The following is a 22,106-nucleotide window of genomic DNA, read 5'->3' as shown; positions in this document are numbered from 1 at the left end:
AAAACCCACAAGTGCTTCATGAACGACAACATTATGCTCCGAGGATTACAGCGTGGGCAGCAATTTCCAGTCACGGACTTATTGGACACTTTTTCTTTGAAGAAACTCTGAACAGCGAGCGTTATTTGCGCATGGTTCGCAATAGCTTCATTCCACAGCTTATTGCCACTGCCTTGCCCTTCGACACGCAGTGGTTCTTACAAGATGGAGCAAGGCCACATACTGCAAACACTGTGATGGAGTTTTTACACGAGGATTTCGACTTGCGGATCATTTCACTCAGGTTTCCAGGTCGGTTCAATGACGGACAAAATTGCCCCCCCCCCCCCCCCCCCCCCCCAGTAGTCCAGACCTCAATCCGTGTGACTTTTTTCTTTGGGGGTACCTAAAGGAAAAAATTTTCCCGAAACGTCCACGTGATTTACTGGAACTGAGAAGACTTATTCTTCAAGCTTGCAGTGAAATTACGGAAGACATGTGCCGCAGGGTAGTCACTAACTGCAGCGTTCGTTTCAAGGAAGTTAGGAAACGAAATGGTGGACATATTGAGCATGTGCTGAGTTAGAACAAATCTCCGTGGACGGCTCTTCATTGTACACTCCTGGAAATTGAAATAAGAACACCGTGAATTCATTGTCCCAGGAAGGGGAAACTTTATTGACACATTCCTGGGGTCAGATACATCACATGATCACACTGACAGAACCACAGGCACATAGACACAGGCAACAGAGCATGCACAATGTCGGCACTAGTACAGTGTATATCCACCTTTCGCAGCAATGCAGGCTGCTATTCTCCCATGGAGACGATCGTAGAGATGCTGGATGTAGTCCTGTGGAACGGCTTGCCATGCCATTTCCACCTGGCGCCTCAGTTGGACCAGCGTTCGTGCTGGACGTGCAGACCGCGTGAGACGACGCTTCATCCAGTCCCAAACATGCTCAATGGGGGACAGATCCGGAGATCTTGCTGGCCAGGGTAGTTGACTTACACCTTCTAGAGCACGTTGGGTGGCACGGGATACATGCGGACGTGCATTGTCCTGTTGGAACAGCAAGTTCCCTTGCAGGTCTAGGAATGGTAGAACGATGGGTTCGATGACGGTTTGGATGTACCGTGCACTATTCAGTGTCCCCTCGACGATCACCAGTGGTGTACGGCCAGTGTAGGAGATCGCTCCCCACATCATGATGCCGGGTGTTGGCCCTGTGTGCCTCGGTCGTATGCAGTCCTGATTGTGGCGCTCACCTGCACGGCGCCAAACACGCATACGACCATCATTGGCACCAAGGCAGAAGCGACTCTCATCGCTGAAGACGACACGTCTCCATTCGTCCCTCCATTCACGCCTGTCGCGACACCACTGGAGGCGGGCTGCACGATGTTGGGGCGTGAGCGGAAGACGGCCTAACGGTGTGCGGGACCGTAGCCCAGCTTCATGGAGACGGTTGCGAATGGTCCTCGCCGATACCCCAGGAGCAACAGTGTCCCTAATTTGCTGGGAAGTGGCGGTGCGGTCCCCTACGGCACTGCGTAGGATCCTACGGTCTTGGCGTGCATCCGTGCGTCGCTGCGGTCCGGTCCCAGGTCGACGGGCACGTGCACCTTCCGCCGACCACTGGCGACAACATCGATGTACTGTGGAGACCTCACGCCCCACGTGTTGAGCAATTCGGCGGTACGTCCACCCGGCCTCCCGCATGCCCACTATACGCCCTCGCTCAAAGTCCGTCAACTGCACATACGGTTCACGTCCACGCTGTCGCGGCATGCTACCAGTGTTAAAGACTGCGATGGAGCTCCGTATGCCACGGCAAACTGGCTGACACTGACGGCGGCGGTGCACAAATGCTGCGCAGCTAGCGCCATTCGACGGCCAACACCGCGGTTCCTGGTGTGTCCGCTGTGCCGTGCGTGTGATCATTGCTTGTACAGCCCTCTCGCAGTGTCCGGAGCAAGTATGGTGGGTCTGACACACCGGTGTTAATGTGTTCTTTTTTCCATTTCCAGGAGTGTAGTAATGTGTAATGCAGCTTGGTGCGGCAAAAAATTTAAGTTTTTGTGTCGATGGAATTAAAAGATACGGCCATTTATGCCACACATTTTGTTATTAGCAAACTCACTCATCATAACCTATAGAGGAATTTTCTAAAAGTAAACAATTAAGTTTTAATCATCCCGAGCTTGAAGATCTTCTTTCCCTGTTTGCTTGGGATGTTGTAGGAGGGGCTCCATCTTGAGCAAAACACGGTTTTATCTTTTCTTTCCCAGAAGTGTTTCGCTGAAGTTTCAGCATCATCAGCGGGCTTTTATTTTATTTCTTGTTACCACATGCTGTGCGGATTTCCTGTTTCTTGCCGCGCGGGGTAGCCACGCGGTATGAGGCGCTTTGCCACGGTTCACGCGGCTCCCCACGTCAGAGGTTCGAGTACTCTCTCGGGCATGGGTGTGTGTGTTGTACACTAGCGTATATTAGATTAAGCTAGATTAAGTAGTGTGTAAGTCTAGGGACCGATAACCTCAACAGTTTGGTCCCATACGAACTTACCACAGCCGGCCGAGGTGGCCGAGCGGTTCTAGGCGCTACAGCCTGGAACCGCGCGACCGCTGCAGTCGCAGGTTCGAATCCTGCGTCGGGCATGGATGTGTATGATGTCCTTAGGTTAGTTAGGTTTAAGTAGTTCTAAGTTCTAGGGGAGCCATTTGAACCCTTTTTTTGAACTTACCACAATTTAAAAAAAATGTTTGTTTTTTTTGCACTTGTTTTCTATCGCAGTCTGTGATTTTTTCTGGTTTTTCCGTTATCTTCACTGTGAAAACCTGCACTATGCAACTTATCCTGTCACCGTTTATACTATTTACAGTGACAGGTTTTCACAGTGAAGATAACAGAGAAACCGGAAATAATTACAGACTCCGTAAGAAAACAAGTGCAATAAAAAATCTGAAAAAAACAGGAAAACCACACGACTTGTGCTACGAAGAAAGTAAATAGAAGCCCATTGATGATGGTGAAACTTTAGCGAAACACTTCTGGGAAATAGAAGAAAAGATAAAACCGTGTTTTGCTCAAGGCAGGGGCCCTCCAAAAACAAACCTATAATTAAGTTTGTGCGAAACACTGAAAGCGCGATTTCTTCTTGCACTTTTCGTTTTTTTTTTTTGCGTTTCAAAAATTTTGTTTTTTTGTTTTCAGTTTAAATTTTGAGACCAGTTCTATTAGCTATTTTTTTCAGAAAATTTATTTCAGTAACCGTTTCTGTCAAATTTTCTGAAAGTATAGCAAAAATCGTCTCCAAAATCGAGGCAGTTTACCTGAATTTTTTTTTTAATTTATTGCCTTTCAGGGCATACAGTCATCTCCAGAGTGCAACATCAGTTATGACGATACGAACCTAAGGACGATATCACAACAGCCAGAAAATCTCCGACTCGGCCGGGAATCGAACCCGGGCGCTTGAATAGCTGATCGCACAGCTACTGAGGCGGACAGTTTGCCTTAATTCAACTCATTCACTTTTGTAACATTTTATCTCCGAGTTAAAAGTCCCATTTTTCTGAAAGGCTTCCAAACAATAAAGGTGATAAGAAGCCTTTGTCTAACACCACTTTTTATTTTGTGGTTCCTGGTTCGATTCCCGGCCCTGAGCACAATTCGCAACCTGTGCGAAAACTTAAGAAACATCACACTCTTCGCTTACGGGAGATTCATCCTGAAATCAGTGTTACTGTGCTAATTTTTCTTTTTTCAACCCATCGTCGGCGACGTTTCACACCTCCTCTGTGTTTGCGTCCTCAGGTGAACAGCTCCGAGTACTTCAGCGTGAGCTTCGAGCTGCCCAGCGGCGCGGACGCGGGCCCGGATGAGTTCGTCGCGGCGTGTCGCGGCGTCACGCTAGCGTGAGTACCACCCACACATGTGTGGGCGTGTGTTTCTGCTTTACTCCTCTTCCACCCGCACACGTGGCCACAAAGCGCGTGGGGTCGGGTTGCACGCCCCAAGGACGCGGCAGAGCTGAAGCCGACCGCAAAACACGGCGGCAGCGGCTCACACCCGCAGCATTTCACGGCGGCCCGAAATGTTTATCTCACCTCGGACGGACCCCGAATTTAACTCCTGTTTCGCGCGCCACCCGTCACGGTTTTCTCTCATCTTTTCTACATGCAACCAGCAGATACCGTCTGCTGTGGTCAGAGTTGTAAAACTACCATAGAGTACCGTAGACTATCACAAGTCGCCGTAGACTAATGTAGTTTTCCTAGTAGCTTCGGTCGCTTAAAACCGTGACCGCGTTACCTGCCCGTTGGGTGTGTTGCATACCTTTCAGGCGTTACCCCTCTACAATCGCTTTGCCTGCGTATGCGAACAGTCTCTTCTTCCAAGGGAAGACCACTGTAGATTATCACAAGTTGCCCTAGACAAATGTAGTTTTATTAGTAGCTTCGGTCACTTTAAATCGTGACCGCGTTACCTGCCCATTGGGTGTGTTGCATACCTTTCAGGCGTTACCCCTCTACAATCGCTTTGTCTGCATATGCGAACAGTCTCTTCTTCCAAGGGAAGAGTACTGTAGACTATCACAAGTCGGCATAGACTAATGTAGTTTTCTTAGTAGCTTCAGTCAAAATCGTGACCGTATTAACTGCCTATTGGGTGTGTTGCATACCTTTCAGGCGTCACCCCTCTTTAATCGCCTTGTCTGCATATGCGAACAGTCTCTTCTTCCAAGGGAACAGTACTGTAGACTACCGCAAGTCGCCAGAGACTAATGTAGTTTTCCTGGTAGCTTCGGTCACATAAAATCGTGACCGCATTAACTGCCTGTTGGGTGTGTTGCAAAACAGCAAAGAAACGGGTATGAACGGTGTTACAACAAAGGGATTCAAGTGTCAAAGCTTCCAAAACGGAACGCAGCAGTTATAACCTGCGGTACTTGTGTAGAACAAATAGGATGTATGTACGCCTGGGGGTTACTTCCTTCCCTGTGCATACGGACATTACACCAAGATACAGACACAAATTTCAATACATCCAGGGAACAGACACGTCAATGACCGGACGTACAGTTCATAATTTTGATAAAGGAGGCAGGAGGGAGTTAATGATCACAGACCTCCCCCTTTGCAGTCCGAAACCGTCACCACACAATCACTACGCCGTAGCTCATCCAATTGGCTCGATGTTGCACTACTTAAGCTTGGAACTTTCACTGTTTCTATTTTCCTTCTGTTTTCAGAGTTCAGTACACTTTCTTCCTGTTTTCGTGCTCGACCTATGTTCAGTTGTTGAACGGTTATCCACCCGGCCATCTTACCACTAAATCTGAGAAGGGTGCGGTGGGGGAGGCGCTGGGGACTTTTCCCTTCTTAGGTTCCCCTGGAAACCGGCAGCGGTGAATCGCGTAGAAACATACAAAGGATATATGAAAGGTCGCATACTTTACGGAACATTTTTGTTGCTTTAAAGTAAGCACTACTTATTGGAAATTGGAATCTGTCAATGTTTAATTCAAGTTTTTTTCGTAAACTGTTGATTTGTAACATGAAAAGGAGGGGTGTTGTGTTCGAAATTTAAAATAAAAATACTTTTTTATGATATATCGCTAGAAAACGCAATTTTCTCCAGAAAAAGATAAAATAACAAGAATACGAAACAGAAACATTTCAAACATCGATTCAATACTTCATTGAGCTTATATAAAACATGTTTCTCTTATTTATTAACAACTTCCCCGCTTATGAATAGTAACAGGCAATTCTTGTCTTTGATCATGTTGAGAGACGTTCTGTTGAGTACAGAATAACAGCAATAATTATATGGATTCTTTTGCGTTTGTGCATGTAAACTGCACTTGCGTGGAATGCAACACGATTAACTAATTTTTATTTCTTATAAAATGTAGTTATTATTTCGTAGGGGTATAAAATACTCAGTGGCCTAACGCTGAACGCTATGCGACAATAAGTACGGCCGGCTGGTGTGGCCGAGCGGTTCTAGGCGCTTCAGTCTGGAACCGCTCCACCGCTGTGGTCGCAGGTTCGAATCCTGCTTCGGACATGGATGTGTGTGATGTTCTTAGGTTAGTTAGGTTTAAGTAGTTCTAAGCTCTAGGGGACCGATGACCTCAGATGTTAAGCCCCGTAGTGCTCAGAGCCATGTGAATCATGTGAACAATAATTACATCCAAAGTAAACAAGTCAAGAAAAATCAGAGGGAACTGTCGGCTCCCTGTTTCTCTCTTACACATTCATTCTTGTTTCATTTCCTTTTTTGTACTATCAATACCACAGGTTAACCTACCATTTACTACATCATTTATGTGGTGTAACAAAACTACCGAAGCGTAGTTTTGATCGTAAACCCAGCTCTGATGTGCCAGGTGATTCCGTGATGGTCTTACAGTCTTCCAGGAATTGTGAATAAGGACAAACGCACCAATTTGAGTTAAGGAACCCTGGTCTGGACACGTCAGAGTGGAAAGTTACAAGTGAAAATCTTCCTCGTACCTCTGACCTGCAATACACTTTTGGTGCTAAGATCGCAGCATAGGCGACTTTCAGAGGTGGTCGTAGGGACCAAAACAAGAAAACATGTCCAGTAAACGTGGCTTCTAAGTTGCATACCTGAAGAGCAATAAGCACATGCTCATATTCGCTAGAGTGAAACAAATTTCTCTTACTGAGCAAGTGCCCATAGCGCTTTCAGGTATTCATTTTGCAGCCTATACAGGGTGGTCCAATGATCGTGACCGGGCCAAACATCTCACGAAATAAAGTGTCAAACGAAAAAACTACAAAGAACGAAACTCGTCTAGCTTGAAGGGGGAAACCAGATGGCCCTATGGTTGGCCCGCTAGATGGCGCTGCCATAGGTCAAACGGATATCAACTGCGTTTTTTAAAAATAGGAACCCCCATTTTTTATTACATATTCGTGTAGTACGTAAAGAAATATGAATGTTTTAGTTGGATCACTTTTTTCGCTTTGTGATAGATGGCGCTGTAATAGTCACGAACATATGGCTGACAATTTTAAGACGAACAGTTGGTAACAGGTAGGTTTTTTAAATTAAAATACAGAACGTAGGTACCTTTGAACAATTTATTTCGGTTGTTCCAATGTGATACATGTACGTTTGTAAACTTATCATTTCTGAGAACGCATGCTGCTAAGCGTGATTACCTGTAAATACCACAATAATTCAATAAATGCTCAAAATGTTGTCCGTCAATCTCAATGCATTTGGCAATACGTGTAACGACATTCCTCTCAACAGCGAGTAGTTCGCATTCCGTAATGTTCGCACATGTATTGACAATGCGGTGACGCATGTTGTCAGGCGTTGTCGGTGGATCACGATGGCAAATATCCTTCAACTTTCCCCATAGAAAGAAATCCAGGGACGTCAGATGCGGTGAACGTGCGGGCCACGGTAGGGTGCTTCGACGACCAATCCACCTGTCATGAAATATGCTATTCAGTACCGCTTCAACCGCACGCGAGCTATGTGCCGCGCATCCATCATGTTGGAAGTACATCGCCATTCTGTCATGCAGTGAGACATCTTGTAGTAACATCGGTAGCACATTACGTAGGTAATCAGCATATATTGCACCATTTAGATTGCCATCGATAAAATGGGGGCCAGTTATCCTTCCTCCCATAATGCCGCACCATACATTAACTCGCCAACGTCGCTGATGTTCCAGTTGTCGCAGCCATCGTGGATTTTCCGTTGCCCAATAGTGCATATTATGCCGGTTTACTTAACCGCCGTTGGTGAATGACGCTTCGTAGCTAAATAGAACGCGTGCAAAAAATCTGTCATCGTCCCGTAATTTCTCTTGTGCCCAGTGGCAGAACTGTACACGACGTTCAAAGTCGTCGCCATGCAATTCCTGGTGCAAAGAAATATGGTACGGGTGCAATCGATGTTGATGTAGCATTCTCAACACCGACGTTTTTGAGATTCCCTATTCTCGCGCAATTTGTCTGCTACTGATGTGCGGATTAGCCGCGACAGCAGCTAAAACACCTACTTAAGCATCATCATTTGTTGCAGGTCGTGGTTGACGTTTAAAATGTGGCTGAACACTTCCTGTTTCCTTAAATAACGTAACTATCCGGCGAACGGTCCGGACACTTGGATGATGTCGTCCAGGATACCGAGCAGCATACATAGCACACGCCCGTTGGGCATTTTTATCACAATAGCCATACATCAACACGATATCGAAGTTTTCCGCAATTGGTAAACGGTCCATTTTAACACGCGTAATGTGTCACGAAGCAAATACCGCCTACACTGGCGGAATGTTACGTGATACCACGCACTTATACGTTTGTGACTATTACAGCGCCATCTATCACAAAGCGAAAAAAGTGGTCCAACTAAAACATTCGTATTTCTTTACATACTACATGAATATGTAATAAAAATGGGGGTTTGTATTTTAAAGAACGCAGTTGATATCCGTTTGACCTATGGCAGCGCCACGTAGCGGGCCAACCATAGCGCCATGTGGTTTCCCCCTCGAAGCTAGACGAGTTTCGTTCTTTGTAGTTTTTCCGTTTGATGCTTACTTCGTGAGATATTTGGCCCGGTCAAAATCGATGGTTCACCCTGTATTTACTGGTCTTTCTTCTTGTTTAGTTCCGTACTGCTTCCTCCGAAAATACGAAAACCAAAGAGTTTTGCAGTAGAAGGGATGTGTTTCACACTATCGAAGATGAACAAGTGGTCATAGCTCTTAAGCCAGGGGTGTCTAACCCGGGGCCCGCGACCGGTCCGAAGCAAGTATCAATGTGGCCCAAGAACTGACCGTCTTTCACCGCGTGGGGGTAGCCAAAAGGAACCGGAATAACACTGCCGTGACTGGAGCTTGTGTAGTACCCCTTGCTGCCGTTAGAAGTGAATAGCGCAGTTCATTGCCAGTTCAGCGACGCCTGTTGTTCGACCCGGATTGTTCTGTTCTTCTGTAGTCATTGTTTTCGCTAGCGCTGTTTTGTTCCGTTTTTTATGATGGCAAGTGTAAGTGAACAACGTGCAGCTGTCAAAATTTTGTTTTCTACTCTGTAAAAATGCTGCTGAAACTGTTTTAATGTTGAAAACATCTTATGAAGAGGACGCTATGGGGAAAACTCAAGTGTGCGTGTGGTTTGCACGATTTAAAAATTGCGGCATGTTGTTTGATGATAATCCTCGTTCTGGCAGTGCATCAACTGCCCGAATCCCCGAAAGTACTGAAAAATTTGCGAGCTTGCGCGTAGAGACCGTTTTCAGGATATATAAGAACATTGCGCAGCAGCGCTCGTCAAAAAAATACCCGATTTGTGGCAAGCAGGAGACTGGTTCTTCCAGCACGACAACGCACCTGCACACACACAGCCGTCTCTGTTAGACAGATTTTGGCTAAAAATGGCACGTTTCCGGATGCCTCACGCACCTTACACGCCTGACCTGGCTCTGTGTGACTTTTTCTTATTTCCATGCATGAAAAGGGGCATGAAAGGACACCTATTTTGACAACACTCAAGAGAAAAACGAGTAAGGAGCTGTCAGCCATTTCTCAATATGGCTACAAAAAATCGTATTAGTTGTAATGGGGTATAGTTTGGAGGGGATAAGGTTGTTTTGTAAACAATTTGAAAGTATATAGCTTTTAAAAAAAACCAATTCCGTTTTGTTGTGTACATAGTTCGGCGTAGTCAGCGCGTACACAACTTTCCCACTAGAGCGCGCCCTGCTAAGCACAACAGCGCAGGCGCAGCGCTCGTCCGTCTCCGCACTACGAGATGGCGCTGCCGTAGAGATGGACCAAATTCTGCTTCCGCCGATCCGCGTATTGATATGTAACGCAGCCAATGAGATTGCTGCTAACGTAGAACCTTTTCTCCTCGCGGATCACACTCGCGCAGTGATACCTGAACGTGCGCGGTATTACAACGAGTGTACAGACCTCCCATTGCCCAGTCTGCATTTGTCTGCACCAGTCTGTACCAGTCTGCATTGGTCTGTACCACTCTATAGTCAAGTTTCAGTCTGCGCCTAGTATGATTACCATATTCCTGTACATAGCCATGAAGATAAATAAATAGACACTTTGTCAAGTATCAGAGATATGTGGGAATAAGATTAACGTACCAATACCAAAGGAACTTCAGATTGTCAATAATAAACAGCATCCAGAATCAAGTTATGTAATATCTACGATTTTTATTATTTTAATAAATGTGTGTGAAAATTAATCGAGTTCTGTTTAAAGTTGGTCACCGTCAATCTGCTACTCTAAGCGTGCAAGTGTCATTTCTATCGTCTGACCTAACGGCAGAAGATAAACACGCCACGATAAGACCACGAGACATATTGCTGACACTCGCCTACTTCGTTAGAGCGACAAGTCAAATAATCTGATGGTGTGTGTGTGTACCGAAGGTCTTACAGTACGCACACCACACGTTTTTTTATACCCCCTCGTACAGCGTCTATTTAGGTCCTTACACCACTAGCCACTGCACTGCCAGTCTAGTATGTCTGCCGTTGCATCAGTTAGGTTACAACGTCAAGAACGCACTGCTAGTTTCTGCTTTTTCTCCCACAAAGATCCTCTCCCAGGAACGCCAAAGAGGTTTCTCGAAGCTCTCAATGTTTCCACATACATGAAAGAGCGATATTCGACTGCGAGCGTCTTAAGCTCTCTGGGACGCTCATAAATATTCTCTGAATTAGCAATGTTAATGTAATCCGTCGTGAAACGGTCGATAGCAAATATCCTTCAACTTTCCCCACAGAAAGAAATCCGGGGACGTCAGATCCGGTGAACGTGCGGGCCACGGTATGGTGCTTCGACGACCAATCCACCAGTTATGAAATGTGCTATTCAATACCGCTTCAACCGCACGCGAGCTATTTGCCGGACATCCATCATGTTGGAAGTACCTCGCCATTCTATCATGCAGTGAAACATCTTATAGTAACATCGATAGAACATTACGTAGGAAATCAGCATACATCGCACCATTTAGATTGCCATCGATAAAATGAGGGCCAATTACCCTCCCTTCCATAACGCGCACCATACATTAAACCGCCAAGGTTGCTGATGTTCCACTTGTCGCAGCCATCGTGGATTTTCCGTTGCCCAATAGTGCGTGTTATGTCGGTTTACGTTACCGCTGTTGGTGAATGATACTTCGTCGCTAAATAGAACGCGTGCAAAAAATCTGTCATCGTCCCGTAATTTCTCTTGTGCCCAGTGGCAGAACTGTACACGACGTTCAAAGTCGTCGCCATGCAATTCCTGGTGCATAGAAATATGGTGCGGGTGCAATCGATGTTGATGTAGCATTCTCAGCACCGACGTTTTTGTGATTCCCGATTCTCGCGCAATTTGTCTGCTACTGATGTGCGGATTAGCTGCAACAGCAACTAAAACACCTACTTGGGCATCATAATATTTGTTGCAGAGCCCGCAGCTCGTGGTCGTGCGGTAGCGTTCTCGCTTCCCACGCCCGGGTTCCCGGGTTCGATTCCCGGCGGGGTCAGGGATTTTCTCTCCCTCGTGATGGCTGGGTGTTGTGTGATGTCCTTAGGTTAGTTAGGTTTAAGTAGTTCTAAGTTCTAGGGGACTGATGACCATAGATGTTCAGTCCCATAGTGCTCAGAGCCATTTGAACCATTTTTTTGTTGCAGGTCGTGGTTGACGTTTCACATGTGGCTGAACACTTCCTGCTTCCTTAAATAACGTAACTATCCGGCGAACGGTCCGGACACTTGGATGATGTCGTCCAGGATACCGAGCAGCATACATAGCACACGCCCGTTGGGCATTTTGATCACAATAGCCATACATCAACACGATATCGACCTTTTCCGCAATTGGTAAAGGGTCCGTCTTAACACGGGTAATGTATTACGAAGCAAATACCGTCCACTCTGGCGGAATGTTACGTGATACCACGTACTTATATACCTTTGTGACTATTACAGCGCCATCTATCACAAAGCGAAAACAGTGGTCCAACATTCATATTTCTTTACGTACTACACGAATATGTAATAAAAAATGGGGGTTCGTGTTTTAAAAAACGCAGTTGATATCCGTTTGATATATGACAGCGCCACCTAGCGGGCCAACCATAGCGCCATCTGGTTTCCCCCTTCAAGCTAGACGAGTTCCGTTCTTTGTAGTTTTTTCGTTTGACGCTTATTTCGTGAGATATTTGGCCCGGTCACTATCAATGGGCCACCCTGTATAACGAGAGCCGAAAATGGTATTTTTTAAAATGTCGATATATCTGACTGCCTATATTTTTAAAAATATCATCAGTCGTAACCTGAATATTGATTATTCCTCTTGGGTCATCCTTTAGAGGTAGATTTGTCGAGAATCCCCGAGTGCCTGTTCCAAAGTACGAGTCAACAGATTTTGCGAGCTGTAGGGAAATAACAGTTTAGAATTACAAAGTGCTGTTCTATGAAACTGCCAGACTCTTTCCGAGTATTCTCAAAGGAGTTAATTTCCGCTAGACTTGTTCTGTTTTATCCCCTCGGCCGTCGTAAGGTTTGAACAGGCGTGGCGACACAGCAGCCAGAAAGTAGGAGCGAGATGGGAATTTTCTCCGGAGATTAAAAGTTCTGCAGTCAGCATAGAGAGAGAGAGAGAGAGAGAGAGAGAGAGAGATAGTTCAGATATATCCGGTGTATCAGAAGACAAGGGACACAGGGAGAATTAAAGAATACGCGAGGAAATTGCCGGAGTATTGAGAAGTGCGCAGTCCTGATGGACTGTATATCTGTGGAGAACACAGTTGAAATGTGTGTCGCACAAGCAACTGTACTCTGACCGATAAAGCTACTGGCGTACGCCAACAAACTTTCGGAAATAAACAGAATAAAAATTAGTAAAAACATCGTTGTAGGAAAACATACTTGCAGGGATTGTATGTTGTTGTTGTTGTTGTTGTTGTGGTCTTCAGTCCAGAGACTGGTTTGATGCAGCTCTCCATGCTACTCTATCCTGTGCAAGCTTCTCCATCTCCCAGTACCTACTGCAACTTACATCCTTCTAAACTTGCTTAGTGTATTCATCTCTTGGTCTCCCTGTACGATTTTTACCCTCCACGCTACCCTCCAATGCTAAATTGGTGATCCCTTCATGCCTCAGAACATGTCCTACCAACCGATCACTTCTTCTAGTCAAGTTGTGCCACAAACTCCTCTTCTCCCCAATTCTATTCAATACCTCCTCATTAGTTATGTGATCTACCCATCTAATCTTCAGCATTCTTCTGTAGCACCACATTTCGAAAGCTTCTATTCTGTTCTTGTTCAGCCTAGTTATCGTCCATGTATCACTTCCATACATGGCTACACTCCATAAAATACTTTCAGAAACGACTTCCTGACACTTAAATCTACATCGATGTTAACAAATTTCTCTTCTTCAGAAACGATTTCCTTGCCATTGCCAGTCTACATTTCATATCCTCTCTACTTCGACCATCATCAGTTATTTTACTCCCTAAATAGCAAAACTCCTTTACTACTTTAAGTGTCTCATTTCCTAATCTAATTCCCTCAGCATCACCCGATTTAATTTGACTACATTCCATAATCCTCGTTTTGCTTTTGTTGATGTTCATGTTCTACTCAATACGACACTGAAAGATAACGAACAGACGTACAACAACTTGAAACTTCTGGCATTTACAAATTAAACGCACGAGTGTGCAGGGATACCAACAATCTTACGCTTCAACACACCACTGGCGCCAAATTAGGAATGTTTCGGATTTTTTTGGACAGATCTCGTGGTATATTTTTTCAGCTTAACACAACGGTAATATACACTTCCTTTTCCAAGAATGTCATATCATTGTGACATGATCCTTTACTGCACGGAAATACTCACGTAGATGTATCCTAAAGTCAGTGTTGTACTGACATGCGGCAGGGCAGTAACACAGGAAGATGCATTTTCAATGAAGTGCAGACACATTGGCCCCTTGTAAGTAGACCTCGGGCTATACATCCGTCTTACCGAATGCACCTGGTGATTCAGCTGCCCTACCGTCGTTTTATGCAACCCGCAATTCTATAGCTGGCTTTCGAGAAACGCGCGACATTTTTGAATCCTCTCGGTCGCTAAGCACAAACAAGTAGACCTACAGAAAAAAATGAACAATGCCTTTCTCAAGGAAACTTAATTTAGTCAACTGGGATACATTTTCGCTAGAGGCCACGGTTTTCAAGTTACGCGAGAAAGACGCACAAATGTGAGCTTCAAACGCGCCTCTATCCCCACACTAATTTGTCACCAGTCACGATTTCTAGTACGTTGGCCGTGTCACTTCCTCCTACCACTGTACTGACAAGCGAACCTCCCCATCGCACCCCCCCCCCCCCCTCAGATTTAGTTATAAGTTGGCACAGTGGATAGGGCTTGAAAAACTGAACACAGATCAATCGAGAAAACAGGAAGAAGTTGTGTGGAACCGTGAAAAAAATGAGTAAAATATACAAACTGAGTAGTCCATGCTCAAGATAAGTAACATCAAGGAGAATCTGAGCCCAGGAGAGCCGTGGTCCCGTGGTTAGCGTGAGTGGCTACAGATCGAGAGGTCATTGGTTCAAGTTTTCCCTCGACTGAAAATTTTAATTTCTTTATTTTCGCAAGGTTATGATCTGTCCGTTCTTTCATTGACGTCTCTCTTCACTGTAATAAGTTTAGTGTCTGTGTTTTGCGACCACACCGCAAAACCGTGCGATTAGTAGAAGAAAGGACGTCCCTCTCCAATGGGAACCGAAAACATTTGATCGCAAGGTCATAGGTCAACCGATTCCTCCACAGGAAAACACATCTGATATATTCTATACGACACTGGTGACGGCATGTGCTTCACATGACAGGAATATGTTGTCGACCCACCTAACTTGTACACTTGGCGAATGGGTAAAAAGATTCTTCTACCTTGCCCGATTTAGGTTTTCTTGTGGATGTGATAATCACTCCCAAAAAAGTGATGAAAACATAATAAGAGTTTGTCACATAAACTGCAACAAATGAATGCAACATGTGGTGTCACCGCCAGACACCACACTTGCTAGGTGGTAGCCTTTAAATCGGCCGCGGTCCGGTAGTATACGTCGCACCCGCGTGTCGCCACTGTCAGTGATAGCATACCGAGCGCCGCCACACGGCAGGTCTAGAGAGGCGTACTGGCACTCGCCCCAGTTGTACAGCCGACTTTGCTAGCGATGGTTCACTGATAAATTACGCTCTCATTTGCCGAGACGATAGTTAGCATAGCCTTCAGCTAAGTCATTGGCTACGACCTAGCAAGGCGCCATAGCTTTGATAATTAATATTGAAGCATGTATCATCAAGAGCGATGTTCTACAAATGTGGATTAAAGTTAAGTATTCCAGCAGCTACGTACTTTTCTTTATAGCATTCATTACGTATCCTGTTTCAGACCTCACGCCAGCCTGCGTGAGTTTAAGCGCGTGCCTTTCGGCTTCCTCTCATTGTGTCTAGGCTGTCTTGTCTAGACACAACAGAACAGTTTCACAGTCGCACAGTTTTCCCTGTGCTCTGTCAAAACATATGTTTTTAACGTTTTCAAATTTTTCCGTGTGTAGACCGTCAAATCCTGCATATGCCCAAGCAAATCTGAACATGTCCTGGAATTTTGGAGAGCGAAGTTGATTATGGGTGAGTGCCTGAACTTTGATAATTGTCTGAAAACAAAAAATTAAGCTTTTCACTCGAGGCAAGACTTGAACGAACCAAGGACCTCTCATTCCGCAGCTGCTCACGCTAACCACGGCCCCACGGCACTCCTGAGCTCACACTATCCTTGATGTTGCCTATCGTGTGCATGGACTACTCAGTTTGTATATTTTGCTTATTTTTTTCATAGTTCCACACAACTTCTTCCTGTTTTCTCGATTGGTCTGTGTTCAGTTTTTCAAGGCCTATCCACTGTGCCAACTTATAACTAAATCTGAGGGGGGTGCGATGGGGAGGTTCCCTTGTGAGTTATCCCCTCCATTCGTAAACGTTGCGCTAAAACTAATTACGTTGATAATTCGATCGAAACTTAAAATTTTCGCAAATTTCAATTTTAAGTGCTTCACTAAGCCGGTGGCGTAATAAGGCCAGTCAATGAAAGCCAGAAAAAGTCGAATGTGGAACCTTGCAGTCGCAGATTTTTATACGGTGATAGGAGGGAGTGCCGAGTACAACATACTAGAAATCCTGACCGGTGGAGGCTGAGTGTGGGAGTGGGGGTGAGTTTTAAAACCACTTTTCCTCGTTCTTCTTGAATAACTCGAAAACTACGGCCCTGTAGCGAAAACGTAAACTGCTTTAATGGCCTACAAAAAGGTCCTGCTAACTTTCTTCTGTAACACTTAATAGTTTACGCGTAGCGAACGACACAATATGAAAATCTTGGGAGAGGTTTTTGAAAGGCCAGATTTGGAATTGCAGGTTGCATAAAACGCCATCGGTAGGGGCAGCTGAACCAGCCTATACAAGTCCGCACTTGTCAAGAAGTGCGGGGTCGCGCGCGTAATTGTTAGCATTCTCCTGTCAGCATTTCAGTTTATTTCATTAGTGAAGGCAAACGACGAAGAATTCCTTCATATCGCGCACCAGCAGTTATTGGACATATTCGCCGAAGGATTATTCAGAGCCCGAAGAAGTCTGGTGCGGTGTAACAGGAATGCGCATCATTGGATCGACATCTTTTGACACTGCCCTCAACGCGGTTGCATATATGAAAATTTTTGATACATTTCGTTTCAACTCATTAAATATGAAAGACACTTCTGCTTCTTCCAGCAATATGGGGCGACATGCCACGCGTCGAAGCATTTATGGCCACCACGTTCGCCGGATGTAACAGCATGTGATTTTCTCCGGTGGAGACAGTTGAAGAGCGAGGTCTGCGAAACAAATCCACACGCAATACAGGAACTGACAGACAACATCAGCCGGTGAAGTTGCTCTCATCGATAGCCGAACTTTACGCCGGGTATATCTGAATATGCTTAGACTCGCACAGCATTGTATTAATGTTGCAGGGGATCACTTTCAGTATCTTCTATAAATCTATTTTCCACTGTTCGTGGTTCGTGGGTTTAAGGGACCAGACAGCAACGGTCATCGGTCTATTTTCCACTGTGCCGGCCGGAGTGGCCGAGCGGTTAAAGGCGCTACAGTCTGGAACCGCACGACCGCTACGGTCGCAGGTTCGAATCCTGCCTCGGGCATGGACGTGTGTGTTGCCCTTAGGTTAGTTACGTTTAAGTAGTTCTAAGTTCTAGGGGACTTATGACCACAGCAGTTGAGTCCCATAGTGCTCAGAGCCATTTGAACCTATTTTCCACTGTAGTTTTCACTGTAAATAAATGGTAAGTCCATTTCAGCTGTTCGTTTCTGCAATTTACCTGCATTTCCTTTATACTCAATATAGTTAAAATGGCCCTGACCACTATGGGACTTATCTGAGGTCATCAGTCCCCTAGATCTACTTTAACCTAACTAAGGACATCACACACATCCATGCTCGAGGCAGGATACGAACCTGCGACCGTAGCAGTCGCACGGTTCCGGACTGAAGCGGCTAGAACCGCTCGGCCATTGCGGCCGGCCCTTTATACTCAACAAAGCTAGTTTTTTGTGAGCAAATCTTTATTACGTGGGCCGGCCGATGTGGCCGAGCGGTACTAGGCGCTTCAGTCTGCAACCGCGCGAACGCTACGGTCGCAGGTTCGAATCCTACCTCGGGCATGGATGTGTGTGATGTCCTTAGTTAGGTTTATGTAGTTCTAAGTTCTAGGGGACTGATGACCTCAGATATTAAGTCCCATAGTGCTCAGAGCCATTTGAACCATTTTGTATTGAAACCTTCCAGTCTCCTCTATACTTTTGTTAATGATAACCTTCCCTTTTACCATAACCTATGAAATCGTTCCTTAGGATTTCTATCTCTTGCTTAATAATATCAAATGAAATCTTGCCTTTGAAATTTATTCTCTTTCTCAATCTTCCAATACAAATTTAATTGCTGCTTATTAAAAGTGATTTTCTGATTATTTCGACGAAACACAGAATGTGTCGTCGTCGTGGCCCTCAGTCGTTACCTGCAATAACCCAAAACTGTTCCTCACATTTTTTTACTGTTACTGGATCGCCATCTGACTGCTACATCGAACTGCGACATGAATGTACTTACTCTGTCTTACTATTCTTTATTAGCTGCTGGTGGGCTGTCATAATAAGTGACTGTATTTATTGCCAAAGCTGACGTTATTCTTTAACAGCAAAGCCGACGTTATTATTCAATTAATTTGACTGAAGTTACGTAATTCATAGTTAAACTTTTTCTTGACAATAATAAAATTTTGCAAAGTTTTACGTTGATGGTTTTTGGGGTGGATTATAATCAGTAATGCAATATTGCTGGCAAAAATTAATTATATTCTCAATGAAATGATTTTACAAACGTTCAAATGGGACTTACTTTTTACAATAATCTTACAACTAGCATTGCGCAAACATACCTTGAGTAGCCTTGAGTTTCTCAGAAAAAATTAATTCAATAATATTAGTTCCTCCTATGATAATAGTTAGCTGATGTCTCTGTACATCCGTTTATAATCTCTTGTAAGTCACAGCTGGTGGCTGGCAGGCACACCGCTCCTCTCAACCTCTCGCTTCAGACCTGCTAACGACTCGCTTCACTTCTCGCTTACTACTGACTTCCTACGAACGCTAAAGTGCGATCTCTCCCGCCAAGAATGCTTTCTGGTGCAGACAATCCCTGCTACCATTAGAAAATGTATCAATATGCGGTCTTTCCCGCTCTTTTCTTAAAATGTATCCGTACGCGGTTTTTCCCGCCCTTTTCAAAATTGTATCAACAATACTTTGGTGCAGACAATCCCTGCTACCACAATTATTTCCAACATGACAAATATTAATTATTCCTACTTAATCCTATTAATAAAATATAAACATCTTTCATAAATTGTGATTTATCAATAAACAATAGAAATATACACGTCTTACAGTATTACGGGGAGAATTATCATACTCGGAAGTCTAACAAATGGTTCAAATGGCTTGAGCACTATGGGACTTAACATCTGAGGTCATCAGTCCCCTAGAAGTTAGAACTACTTAAACCTAACTAACCTAAGGACATCACACACATCCATGCCCGAGGCAGGATTCGAACCTGCGACCGTAGCAGTCGCTCGGTTCCGGACTGCGCGCCTAGAGGAAGTCTAACAGTAGTAAAAGATATTTAGACGTACGAGTGTGGCTCATACCGACAGACAGTCCTCCAGAGTGAATTCCACGTCAATTTCGGCCCCGTACTCCGAGGAATAACTGCCAAGCGCGAAACATACGACGCTTTGCCGCATCCTGTGGAAGTGTTAGTTCCGAAATATTGCCGGCATCGCCGTAGCAGCGTGGTTTACGAGCGCCACAAAGGCTAAGACTGCATACGCTCGGCCGCCGACGATAAATTGCGCCGCTCCGTTTAAGGCAGTCGATCCCGCTTTACCGCAGTTGCCCCGTTCGATCGATCGATAGAGGCCCGCCACCACTTTGCGGGATCCTCCGCCGTAAGCTCTCCGCCACTTTGACGCGGGCGGAGGTGTATTCCGCCTTCTCGGATACTGAAAGGGGGGCGCCGAGAGAGGACGTAAAGTTGCCTCTCGACCGGGACGGAAACCATCTCTTACCTGAAGATTCTCTCACGAGTGCGAAACTCCATCCGACAGCTTTCCGTGAATCACTCGTAGCTACTATGTAAACACTCACGTACTGTTTCAGTGTTCAGTACGTGGCATGTGTTGAGCGCTCATTGCCGTGCTCACCTCTCGTTCACTTCCCTCGCCGGATAAAACCGTGAATAAAAGAGGAAAGTTGAATTTGACGGTAACGTAAGAGGCAAGCTATCTTCCATGAAATATTCTGTCGGCACCTCGAGGAAGCCGGCCGCGGTGGCCAAGCGGTTCTAGGCGCTTCAGTCCGGAACCGCGCGACTGCTACGGTCGCAGGTTCGAATCCTGCCTCGGGCGTGGATGTGTGTGATGTCCTTAGGTTAGTTCGGTTGTGCTGTGTGCATGTGTTGAGCGCTCATTGCCGTGCTCACCTCTCGTTCACTTCCCTCGCCGGATAAAACCGTGAGTAAAAGAGGAAAGTTGAATTTAACGGTAACGTAAGAGACAAGCTATCTTTCATGAAATATTCTGTCGGCACCTCGAGGAAGCCGGCCGCGGTGGTCAAGCGGTTCTAGGCGCTTCAGTCCGGAACCGCGCGACTGCTACGGTCGCAGGTTCGAATCCTGCCTCGGGCATGGATGTGTGTGATGGTCTTAGGTTAGTTCGGTTTAGGTAGTTCTAAGTTCTAGGGGACTGATGACCTGAGATGTTCAGTCCCATAGTGCTCAGAGCCATTTGAACCATCGAGGAACATGGCCCCACCGGACACGGAAATAGACAATATTAATGTTCCACATCAACATTTATTTTGTAGTTCTGTGCAAACCGGTTGTCTGGGCCACCGTGGTTTAACGGCGCAACTCGGAGAATGCTCAGGAAGCAAAGGCAGTTCACTCGCGGTACAAGAAAGATCGGGAGAATGAGGACAGGCAAAAGTTAGTAGAGATTCGTGCTGCTGTAAAAAAAGCGGTGCGCGAAACATTCAACCACTACCACCTTCATACCTCAGCAAAAGATGTTGCTGAAAACCCAAGGAAATTCTGGTCTTACGTAAAATCGGAAAGCGGCTCGAAGGCTTGCATCCAGTCACTCACTGATCTGTCTGGCCTGACAACCGAAGACAGCAAAACGAAAACTGAAATTTTAAATTTAGCATTTGAGAAATCTTTCACGCAGGAGGATCGTACAAACATACCGCCTTTTGAGTCTCGTACAGACTCCCGTATGGAGGACATAGTGATAGACATCCCTGGGGTTGTGAAGCAACTGAATGGGTTCAAAATAAATAAATCCCGAGGTCCCGATGGGATTCCAATACGGTTTTACAGAGAGTACTCTACTGCTTTGGCTCCTTACTCAGCTTGAATTTATCGCGAATCTCTTGCCCAACGTAAAGTCCCGAGCGGCTGGAAAAAAGCGCAGGTGACGCCTGTATATAAGAAGGGTAGAAGGACGGATCCTCAAAATTACAGACCAATATCCTTAACATCGGTTTGTTGTAGGATTCTCGAACATATTCTCAGTTCGAATATAATGTATTTCCTTGAGTCAGAGAAGTTGCTGTCCATGCATCAACACGGCTTTAAAAAGCTTCGCTCCTGCGAAACGCAACTCGCCCTTTTTTCACATGATATCTTGCGAACCACGGATGAAGGGTATCAGACGGATGCCATATTCCTTGACTTCCGGAAAGCGTTTGACTCGGTGCCGCACTGCAGACTCCTAACTAAGGTACGAGCATATGAGATTGGTTCCCAAGTATGTGAGTGGTAGGTCCGCTATTATTTTCTATCTACATAAATGATCTTTTGGATAGGGTGGATAGCAATGTGCGGCTGTTTGCTGATGATGCTGTGGTGTACGGGAAGGTGTCGTCGTTGAGTGACTGTAGGAAGATTGGCGTAAAGAATGGCAGCTAACTGTAACTATAGATTAATGGTAATTAATGCAGATGAATAGGTAAAAGAATCCTGTAATGTTTGAATACTCCATTAGTAGTGTAGCGCTTGACACAGTCACGTCGATTGAATATTTGGGCGTAACATTGCAGAGCGATATGAAGTGGGACAAGCATGTAATGGCAGTTGTGGGGAAGGCGGATAGTCGTCTTCGGTTCATTGGTAGAATTTTGGGAAGATGTGGTTCATCTGTAAAGGAGACCGCTTATAAAACACTAATACGACCTATTCTTGAGTACTGCTCGAGCGTTTGGGTTCCCTATAAGTCGGATTGAGGGAGGACATAGAAGCAATTCAGAGGCGGGCTGCTAGATTTGTTACTGGTAGGTTTGATCATCACGCGAGTGTTATGGAAATGCTTCAGGAACTCGGGTGCGAGTCTCTAGAGGAAAGAAGGC

This window comes from Schistocerca americana, chromosome 11 (genome assembly GCF_021461395.2).
Source record: "Schistocerca americana isolate TAMUIC-IGC-003095 chromosome 11, iqSchAmer2.1, whole genome shotgun sequence".
Taxonomy (NCBI): domain Eukaryota; kingdom Metazoa; phylum Arthropoda; class Insecta; order Orthoptera; family Acrididae; genus Schistocerca; species Schistocerca americana.
The sequence above is the reverse complement of the archived record's forward strand: the minus strand, read 5'-3'. Positions refer to the sequence as shown.